The sequence below is a fragment of the Stegostoma tigrinum genome, chromosome 39 (assembly GCF_030684315.1).
Source record: "Stegostoma tigrinum isolate sSteTig4 chromosome 39, sSteTig4.hap1, whole genome shotgun sequence".
Taxonomy (NCBI): domain Eukaryota; kingdom Metazoa; phylum Chordata; class Chondrichthyes; order Orectolobiformes; family Stegostomatidae; genus Stegostoma; species Stegostoma tigrinum.
The window spans coordinates 16,933,703-16,945,097 of NC_081392.1; the positions used below are offsets into that span (position 1 = coordinate 16,933,703).

An 11,395-nucleotide genomic window follows, 5' to 3' on the forward strand; every position below is an offset into this window, starting at 1 on the left:
CTGAACCAAAATCAAAATATTGACAGTATAGAGATCGAAAATACAAACAGAAAATCCTGCAGAAACTCAGTGAGTCTGGCAGCATCTGTGGAGAAGGAAACAGAGCTAATGTTTCAAGTCTAATAGGAGTCTTCTTCAGACCTCTGATATTTCTATATGAGCTTCACATACAGCCAGAGTCTTACAGCTCAGAAACAGGCCCTTTGGTCCAAACAGTCCATGTCAAACATAATCCCAAACTAAACTAGTCCCACCTGCCTGTGCTCTGGGCCAATATACCTTTTCTATTCATGTACTTATCTAAGTATCTTTTAAACATTGTAACTGTGCCCACATCCACAACTTCCTCAGAAAATTCATTCCACCTGCAAACCATCCTCCGTGTAAAAAAATACATACCTTGTGTTTTTTTTTTAAAATCTCTCTCATCTTTCACCCTAAAAATATCAACCTGGTGAAGCCAAACAGGGCCACTTGCAGGCCAAAGAGCATAAGGAACAATGATGGACGCAGCTAAGAGGTCCCATAATCAATAGATCAGATCACTGCTCTGCATCATGGCGCTTACCAGTCAGTGACCAACAGCAAAACTTCCTGCTGATACTTCCTTCCTCTAGGTAACAGCTATCCCATACAACACCCTCCCCAATCTCCAAAGCCCACCTGCAGCACTCATGTGGTTACTAAGGTGGAACAAAGCAAGGATCCTGGGGTCTTCCTGAACTGTTCATCTCTGTAAAAAACTCAGCACGTGAAACTAAATCCCTTTCTTCATTAAAATTCTACAAGAATATTCTTAATCACAGTGGATAATGTGATCAAAATTTCACAAAGTTAACTTTAGCTCATCCAACAGTAGCAATCTTACAGACTTCACTGTCAATATTAGTTTATTGAAAACAAACTTTTACAAACCAAAGCTTACACTGTCACCATAAAGTTTTTTTTAAAGCCACACTCTATTTATTGTATCATTTGCCATTTTTTTGCAAGCTTCAGCCTATACGTTAGGTATTGTCTGCAAAAGATAATCAAACTCAGGCTGTGTCTACGTCTAGTGAGACATTAAAGGACTTAAAAAGGAAGGAACCACCTTCGGTTTTGATCACCACACTTAACTACAAGAACATGATGAATCTTGAGATGAGGTAGAGGGACCAGAACAATTCCAGGGATGAGGGTTAGGTTGGAGAAGTTGCAGCTTGGAGTGAGGGAGACTAGGGAGGTAGGGTGGATTTAAGGGAGATGTACAAAACCGTAATAGGTTTAGATAAGGTAGCCCAAGATTTGTTGCTTCTGTTAGTTGATGGTAGACTAGTGGATGCAGTTTTAAGGTTTTGGGCAAGAGATGCAGAGGTGGTATAAGGAAGAACTTGTTTTACACAATGCTTGGGAACAAAATCTCTTGTCTATATGGGGTTTGAATGGTGACAATCAATGATTTCAAAAGGATGTTTAATGGGCATAACTAATGGGGATAGGGAATCAGAGCAGTGGAATGGCACTGGCTAGATTGTTTTACTAAGATCAGGGCTGAATGTGCTCCTTCTCTACTATTATACTGTTATAACACTGTCTCATATTAGCAACATAACATATTCCATGTTAATAAAAGAATAATACATTGTACATTTCAGGCTTTAATACTCCTGATATTACAAAACAGGGCATCAACTGACTTTGTGTCAACGAAAGCCACGGGAGTCCTGGTAATATTAATACAATTTTTGAGCTGGTTCTGAGCCAAGAATTCACAGGAGGAAGGTGGGTTGACACCTGTTATTCTCCATATGGTGTGTTCCTGCTCTCAGCACGTACCCTGATGACAGAGTCAAGTGAAGGAAAAGCTTCTCCCCAAAGAGTTAAGTGGAGAGGGACAGAAAACGAAAGGTTCAGTGACCCTGATAGTTGTTTGTGAACTCCAGAAAAAATGAGTAGTTAAGAGGCAACTGTCAGGCAGGTTCACCATCGTGGGGCATGCTGCGCTGCACTGGAGGAGATGTATTTACATCAAAAATTGAACGGGAGGGCAGAAATAATTGAAAAACATTCTGACACGGATGGATTTGAGCTGAGTCTGTTGTTCAGAGCTGAGGTCGATGCCAGGAATTAAATTTTGAGTGTTGGGAGAGGAAAAGTTGGGGGAAAGCAGGAAGAGGAGAGGAAAGGGGAGGGCTGAATAGAAGGAAGTGGGAAAGGGTAAGAGGAATGAGTGGGAGAAGAGCTGGGAAGGAGACAAAGGAGAAGATGGAAAGGGAGAGCTGGAAAAAGGTAAGTATGGAAGAGGGGAAAGTAATCTCTCTCTCCCACAAAAATTAAAAAGCACCATTCATACTTGAAATGTTGCAGGTACTGAAATAATTCTGCGAGTCTGAGAAAGAGCATTCACCCTTACCAGGACCTTAGCGTGGTAATGGATAGGCAGTTCAAGTGGAGTAAAGTTAACCCTTTCAGATCCACTGTCTTTTCATGACTTGGTCAAAATGGACTACCCAAATCGACTGCTAGACAAAGATGCTAGTCAAATTCATTAATATTTCAAAAGACTTCATCCGAAAATAAAAGCAATTGAAAGCATTTGGTTAGAGTGTAGGACGACTCCTCTAAAAATGTTTTGTTTACACAATCATCACAAAACATTGAATTCAAATCATCCAAATGTAACATCTAAAACCACTTACGTTCTTAGAATTTTTCCATTGTACCATTCACTGGATATAAAAAGCGTTCAGAGGTTTTACTTTATATTCCAAATATTTACTATCCATACACAATGTATAAAACATGAGAAAGGAACGGCCATCACTTTAACATCAAGTGAATTTTCTGGTAAATGTTAAACTTTTTCAGAAATGATCTAAGTTATGAAAAATATTCTGTAAATATTGGATAAATCAGTTTGCACCATCTACCAGACGACAGAATCAGACAGAGTTCTAGTCGAGAGCCCTGGGTTTGAGGTTTGGTAAAACGGCAATATCAAACCTACATTTCATAATATGAAATGGTTATTTTAGAACGATTATTTCTAATGTACCAAGTTTTGGGAGACCAGATTATTTACAATATGAACATATTTTACAGACCCATTCTATAATAATAAACAGAAACACCCTTAAGAAATTATATAATTAAACCCGCGTTGCTGATCAGTTTTCTGCCCTGCTTTGCTTTTTTTTTTGTTATTTTCGCACCTTCCCCATTTAGCCCGGGATACCAAACAATAGAGAAGGGGAGACAGCAGCAAGCTTGCATGGATTGCAACCTGCGTCACTGAAAGAGTACAAGACACACCACGGTCAGAGAAACCATGTATTCTCCACGTCCCTGGCCTGGAGAACCGAATGCTACTCATTCACGTTCGCCAAACGTTAAGCCTGGGAGGAAAACAATTGAAGGAGCGACCCGTCCTCGTCAAAGCACCATTCAGGAGCCTGTCAATATCAAATGGGGACCAGCGCCCCGACAAGCGCAACAGCCACGGCTAGGAATATTATGCTGCAGTTGTTGCAATTTCATTGACGCTGCAGCGCGACCAAATCGCTACATTCAGAATTTTTAAAAAAACACACCAGCAGATTTCAGTCGTTGTCATGCAATCCTACCGGAGTAGCTCAGCTCCGCCGCCTGCCTGGTGCTGATTCGAGCTGCGTGGATCTCCAGTCATTCAGAAGCAGCTGAACGTTGGGGCTGAACCCAGCCGCCTGCGTCACAGCAACTCCTCCTGGCCTCTGAGAATTGATCAGTCAGTGCTGCACCCGAGGCTGCAAATTCTAGAAAACACTCTCGTTCAGGTGGTGCTTGACTGCAATGGGGACAAATGTTCAATACCTTGCACCCCCGCCTGGAGTGTGGCATTACCGTTTTGATGCACAATCCAGGCTCAAGCAGAAATCCACCACAATAAAATGTTTTCAGATTGAGGATAAATGAACAGGTTTTCAGCCATTTGACTGATGCTTTCCCCTTACGCTCAAGAGGAAAATAATCTGCCTACAGCATGTTCCTAGAATAATAAATCTATATCCATTAAATATTAAATGTGATTGCTGGGGATTGCATTTCATTTGAAGAACCTGCAGTCTCAGTTGCTACATGTAGTATGTGGCCCTTTGAAACTGCCGTCCAATTCAACACTCAAAACTAAAATGCCTCAGTTGTTGAAAAGGATCATCTAATCTCCTACCTCCTTTCCCTCATCAAAATCTTAGAATGTGTAGTCACCTACAAAATCTGACTCATCTTGTTGACTCGTCTCGTTGATCTTGCTGACTCCATGTTTGAACCTCTAAAATCAGATTTCTGCCCCATCAACCCCACTGAAACCACATTAACCAGAGTCACATCTGACATGACTATGAGCACACTATACCATCCCTCCTCAAGCTGACTTTGACATAATGGACAATACTATCCACTACCTCTGTCTTGTTCCCACCTGGTTCTATCTCTTATCTATCCAGTGGTGGCCAGAATACCTTATATTTCTGTTTCCACCACATCACTGTTACCACTGGATTCCTCATAGGGTCTGATCCTCTTCTCCTTATATTTATCATTGACATGCTACCTATCAAAGAAAGCACTCAAAAAAAATGTCAGCTTCCCAAGTACACTGGCAACAACCAGTCTGCCTCACTCCTCAACCTTACAACAACATTTCCTTTGCCTCGCTCCTTACAGAGGCATAAATTTCCTCTAATGAAAATGGAAGCCACTGTTCTTTGGTCCCAAACACAAATTCTGCTCACTTGCCATCAATTCCATTACTCTCCGAGGCAATCATTTGAGGCTGACAGACTGTTCACAATTTTGACATTCTATCTTACCCTAAGCTTAAGTTTATAGAATCACGGAACTATTACAGTGCGGGGGGTACCATTCAATTCACCATATCTGCTCCAGTTCTCTATATCAGCATTATGACTGAATGCTATTCTCCTGCCCTTTCCCCTACAACTCAGCACATTATTTCTATTTAATAACCTTGAATGTCTCAATTAAACCTCCCCATAAACTTTACAGCATAGAAAAATATCACTCTGTTCAAAATGTCTGTGTTGGCCAAGCAATGGGCCACCAAGCCTAATTCCACCTTGCAGCATTTGGTTCACATTCCTAAAGGTTATAGGATTTCAGGTGCCTATCCGGACACCTTTTAAATGAGTTGAAGGTTTCAGGCTTTGGATTCCAGACCCTGATCACTCTCTGGGTGAAAAAAATGTGTTTACCCATCTCTCTAACTTTAATTGTTCACCACTTTTATTCTATTTCCCCTAGTCATTGACCTCTCCAGCAAAAGAAACAGATCCTTCCCAGCCATTCTATTTAGGTCCCTACAATCTTGTAAAGCTTAATAAAATATCCCCCCAGCCTCAAACAAAAACAAAAATTGCTGATAAAGCTCAGCAGGTCTGGCAGCATCTGTGAAGAGAAATCAGAGTTAACATTTTGGGTCCGGTGATCCTTCCTAAGAACTCAGCCTTCTTGTTACCAAGCAGAACAACCCCAGCCTACCCAACTGCATTTTTCCAGCCCTGGCAACATCCTGGTAAATTTCCTCCATATCACCCATGTACCAAGCACCCTTTCTCCAATAAAGTGACCTCTGCCAGGTATATAACCTCAATTTTTCTTATATGACCTCACACCTGCTGAAAAACCAAAAAATCACTCCATTCTGCACCTGCCTCCGCCCATTTGCTGCTGACATTCTCATCTACTCCTCAGGTTCAACTCTTCCCATGCCCTTCTGATCAGTCTTCTACCTTCAACCTTCCATAAACATCAGTTCATCTAAAGGGTCTGATGCCCAAATCTTGACTGGACCAAGTACTATTCACCCATCATCCATGTGCTCACTGACCTACTCTATCTCTCAATTCAGCATTGCCTTGAATTTTAAATTTTCATTCATGAGTCCAAATCTCTTCCTGGCTGCACTTTCCTTACCTACAATCCTCTGAGAGCTTTCATTACACCAACTCTAGCATCTTGTCCTCCGACAACTATCTTTTTCCCATCATTGGTCGTCAATACCCAAACTGGCCTTAATGTCTTGAATTCTCACCTTGAAGCTTCTCTTCTCATTTAAAATCATCCTTAGAACTTGCTATAAGCTCAAGCTTTTAGTCATCAGTCCTAATATCCTCTTATGCGATTCAGTGCTCCATTTTGTCAGCTAATGTTCTTGCGAAGCATCTTCAAATGTTTATTGACTTGACACTATTTGAATGCAGGTTGTTGTTGTAAATAGAAGATAATTAATTAACTGCAATAGGTTATAAACATACAATCATTGATTATTTGACTGTAATAAACTGTAAATATGAAATAATTCATCATTTAATTATAACAGTCTGTAAAAAATGAATAATTTATGAACCATAAGACTGTAAATATGGAATAATTAATTAACTGTAACAGCTAAATCTGGATTAACTGATTACTTGACAGTTACAAGTTGTAAATATAGACTAATCCATTACCTAAATGTAAGATATTAAAAATTTAGTATTGGTGAAAAAAGGCATACTTTGGTGACAGTCACTCTCTGGTTCATTCCTCATGCAATGCCTGAACAAATTATCTTCAACAAAATTTAACAAGTTTGTTAGTTAATTGTTACTCACCATCCAATTGTGCATTCTCTGTGGCAAAAAATGTACCAATTAAGGTCTACTTGCCAATCAAACAGCACACTCTTCTCAAACACTATAAAAATGTTGTTCACTTTATGTTGGTATTCTTGTTAATGTCCTAGTGAATACAAATTGAAAAACTTCAACAAGATGTGTCTTTCTTTTTAGCAATAATCAAGTTCTGTCTGACCGAAGATTAAAGCTTGGTGTCATTGACTACCTCTCTGTTGAGGTAAAAAAAAGAGCAACTTGGTTTGACGACAGTTTCAAAACCATTCAAACATGATTGCTTTCTTGTAAAGAAAAACATGGTTAGTTGCCACTAAGTAGATAGCAATGCCTTAACCATTTGTGTGTTGTAAATATTCTTACAGGACTGTAAATTTGTAATAATTCAATATCTAACCAACAGAGTGTATATACAAAGCCTGAAATGTATGTGTGACAGATGACAGAGCAAAATTAAATGCAATATATTGATACCGTAGCTGACAGAACACTAACAAAAATCTATAGCAATATGGAGCTAATGTTTATACATCTCTTTGATACAAACTACCTTTAATAACACGTATTGGATACCATGGAAAAGACTGTAAATTTGTAATAATTCAATATCTAACTAACAGAGTGTATATACAAAGCCTGAAATAAATGCGTGACAGATGACAGAGCAAAATTAAATGCAATATATTGATACTGTAACTGACAGAGCAGTAACCCAAATCTATAACAATTTGGAAATAATGTTAATGCATCTCTTTGATACAAACTACCTTAAATACATATAATGGATACCATGGAGCGCACAAAAGGTTCTTTGATATTTTGGTCATTGTGTTAAGACAGTGAATATAAGGGAAAATGGAAACTGCTGGGAGTCTCTATACTGAACTCAGTGGAGATCTTTGTAGTGAATATTAATGATTGTGTTTGTCTTTGTGAACAAAATGAGCGATCAAGCTAAATGTTTTCCTTATTTCCTTTGATATTATTTTGCAGATAGTGAGTGATTTGTTGCTATGTAATGCCAGCCTCGTCTACTTGAGAGATGGTCTCTGGTGAGAAGCAAAAGGGTGTGTTAATGGTTGAAAATGTAGCTGCTAGTGAAAAAAGGCTTAGAATGTCATCCGCATTATGGCAAGTCTTCATATTTTTTGATGGAGTAGTGAGCTGCCTAAGGGTGGCTTCTCTGTTTGTTTCTCCACAAGATACAGTCTATTATCCCTTCAATTGCTGGTAGGAACCTCCAACTTTCAACATCACTTGGAATATGACTAGGAAAATGAATCAATAAGGTGGTTTTCCATTGCCTTCCTCGTGTGTAATTAAAGGGGAGATGAACAATCCTAAATGAACTGTGCTGGACTCGATGTGGAAATAAGAGCATGACTGTAGACTCCCTACAGTGTGGAAACAGGCCCTTTGACCCAAGAAGTCCACATCAAATGTCAGAGCATCCCACCCAGACCCATTTCCCTTATCTACAAATCCCTGAAAACTGCAGGCAGTTTAGCATGGCCAATTCACCTAAACTGCACATCTTTGGACCGTGGGAGGAAACCGGAGCAAACCCACACAGACAGTGGCCTCCCCAAAGGGTGGAATCAAAGCCAGGCCCTTGGTGCTGTGAGGTAGCAGTGGTAACCACTAAGCCCCAGAAAGGAGCAAGATGAATTGGCTAGGAATTGAACGCGGGCCTCACGCATGGCAGGAAAGAATTCTACCGCTGAATCACAAATGCAAGTAATGTTTTGCAGTTTAGAAGAGGACCCCATCAGTCTAAGACTTTACCAAAACAACAATGTCTTGAAATGAGCAATATTTGGTTTGGGCGGGGTGGGGGTGGGGAAGAGGACCGGAATGAGTAAATGTTAGATTTTTTTTTAAATTTAAAAAACATACCTAGTATAGGAATCAGGAGCATGAAAGTAGTAAACACGACAGAGTCACCAAGGCTGAACTGTATTGATGAGAGGATGTCAGTCAAATTAAGAAGGCTGCAGGGAACAGGAAGAGATACATTCTAAGGAGATTTAGTCCAGCTTGGTGTCATTGACTACCTCTTCGTCAAAGTAAAAAGAAGCAACTTGGTTCGACAACACTTGCAAAACCAGTCAAACATGATTGCTTTTCTATGAAGAAAAACATGGTTAGATGCCACTAAGTAGATGGCAATGCCTTAACCATTTGTGTGTTGTAAGGCCACTAGGACCCCTTCCATCCTTATCAAGGGGAGTGCTAACCTTCTCTCCTTTCATACAACACAGCTGCTGTAATCGGTAAGGACAATATTTATACTCTGGGCTATCGACACTTATTTTGGTCAGTGTGATAGTCTGACTCTTTCTAATATGTACGTCATACTTGAATTCTATATTTGTGTGTATTTAAAGCACATTGTGGAAAATCTGAAAATCTGTTAAAAGAAATATACAGTTTGATTTTCTGACCAAAGTTACGAAGACATATCATGCTAATTTATACAGGTTTCAGCCAATGGACATTCACTTCACATCTGCAGCTCAATCAATCGCTCAAAGCTTGAACAAAACAAAAGGGAAATCAGTCCGGCCAGTATACAGCTCATGAAAACGGGAAAATGTGACAGAGAGTTAGATAGCAGAGTCTGAGAATGATTACAGTCTTAATGGTTGGCCGCCATGTACCTTCCAACTCCTCAGTTGACTGCGCATGCTCAACATGTCGAGCCGCTCCCCCATTCAATTGTATGTGAGGGACTGTACATTGTACTATTTACATATGAATTTATTTAAAATTAAAACTAAAATCATTGTTTATAATCACTATCTGTATCTGATGTTTCCAAGATGCTAAAAGAATAGAGTAAATCAGCACAGAAAAAGACAGTTCATTCCACAATGTTCTTTTCCAGCAATTACTAAAAATGTTGGAATGCAGTCAGTAACCGAAGTTAGGTTCTTACAGTGACATTCCAAGGATCAGGTCGTGAGTCATTGACAATCATTATTAAGGAAGCACTGGAAAGTGTAGAGGCAGCTGATACATATGCCCATATTTTAAAAGGGGGAAGACCTGGGCAAGTAGAGGTTACAGAAAGAGGGTAGGAAATTGGAAGTTTTGGTAGAAGATCAGAAATGATCGTACTGATTGCAAAAGAAAATTTTAGAGGCTGCACAGCCCATTTCTGCTTTTGCAAGCATTGCAGCTAGAAGCATAAAATTACAAATATATAATAGACTTCACAAAATGAGCTAAGTGAAGATAGATCTCAATATAAACTCCTCTGAGATAATAGGAACTGCAGATGCTGGACAATCCGAGATAACAAGGTGTAGAGCTGGATGAACACAGCAGGCCAAGCATCATCTTAGGAGCAGGAAAGCTAACGTTTCAGGCAGGGTCTAGGCCCGAAACGTCAGCTTTCTTGCTCCTAAGATGCTCCTTGCCCTGCTGTGTTCATCCAGCTCTACATCTTATTATCTCAATATAAACAAGTGTGAGACCCAAACCACTTTGGATCTAAAACGTGTAGATTGAAATATTCTGTAAATGTTCTTTTATTTATTTCATGGCATGTGTGCATTGTGGGTTGGACTAGCACTTATTGCTATCTGTAGTTGCTCTGGAAAAGATGGCTGCCTTCTTGAATCACTGTAGTACATTTAGTTTTGATGCACCCACAATGCTATTAATTATTCTGTGTGAAGCTGGATGAACACAGCAGGCCAAGCAGCATCAGCAGAGCAGGAAAGATTGACGTTTCGGGTCGAGAAACTTCTTCAGAAATGGGGGAGGGGAAGGGGATTCTGAAATAAATAGGGAGTCAGGGGGAGGCGAATAGAAGATGGGTAAAGGAGAAGATAGGATGAGAGGAGACAGACAGGTCAAAGAGGTGGGGTTACAGCCAGTGAAGGTGAATGTAGGTGGGGAGTTAGGGAGGGGGTAGGTCAGTCCAGGGAGGACGGACATGTCAAGGAGCTGGGATGAGATTAGTGGGTAGGAGATGGGGGTGGGGCTTGAGGTGGGAGCAATGTTTAGAGAGGCAGGGACTAGTTGGGCTGGTTTTGAAGCTTGTGAAGTCCACATTGACACCTTTGGGCTGCAGGATTCCCAACCGAAATATGAGATGCTGTTCATTCAAACCATTTCATTCATTGAAATGGTTCACAACTGGAAGGTGTAGTTGTTTGTTTCAGTTCACAACGAACAACTACAGCTCCCAGTCATGAACCATTTCAACTCACCCCCTCAACTCCTTGGACGACATGTCCATCCTGGGCCTCCTGCATTACCACAATGATGCCACCCAAAAGATGCAGGAACAGCATCTCATATCTCGCCTGGGGACCCTGCATCCCAAGGGTATCAATGTGGACTTCACAAGCTTCAAAATCTCCCCTCCCCTGATCACATCCCAAAGCCAGCCCAACTAGTCCCTGCCTCCCTAACCATGCCTTCCACCTCAAGCCCCACCCCCATCTCCTACCCATTAACCTCATCCCACCTCCTTGACCTGTCTGTCCTCCCTGGACTGACCTATCCCCTCCCTAACTCCCCACCTACATTCACCTTCACTGGCTCTAACCCCACCTCTTTGACCTGTCTTTCTCCTCTCAACCTATCTTCTCCTTTATCCATCTTCTATTCGCCTCCCCCTGACTCCCTATTTATTTCAGAATCCCCTTCCCCTCCCCCATTTCTGAAGAAGGGTCTTGTCTCAAAATATCAAACTTTCCTAGTCCCCTGATGCTGCTTGGCTTGCTGTGTTC

General features: G+C 40.7%; 1 protein-coding gene, 1 non-coding gene and 1 pseudogene across 7 annotated transcripts in view; all 3 read right to left on the reverse strand.

Moving 5' to 3' along the window:
• clip3 (CAP-GLY domain containing linker protein 3) overlaps positions 1–6,731 on the reverse strand; it is a 59,914-nt gene extending 53,183 nt beyond the window's left edge. For 2 of the 6 annotated variants that reach the window (XM_048522500.2, XM_048522499.2), the window contains exon 1: positions 3,573–3,743. The gene's annotated coding sequence lies outside the window, so the exon portion shown is untranslated. Of the gene's footprint in view, positions 1–3,572; positions 3,745–6,632 lie in introns of those variants that run through there. The other 4 variants (XM_048522503.2, XM_048522501.2, XM_048522505.2 and 1 more) reach the window with 3 other exon arrangements.
• A 210-nt stretch (positions 6,732–6,941) lies between these two features.
• On the reverse strand, positions 6,942–7,009 carry LOC125447892 (U6atac minor spliceosomal RNA; annotated as a pseudogene).
• A 1,773-nt stretch (positions 7,010–8,782) lies between these two features.
• Positions 8,783–8,909, reverse strand: LOC125447891 (U6atac minor spliceosomal RNA). Its single transcript, XR_007246623.1, has one exon. It is a non-coding gene; the product is annotated as a U6atac minor spliceosomal RNA (small nuclear RNA).
• Between the last annotated feature and the right edge of the window lie 2,486 nt (positions 8,910–11,395).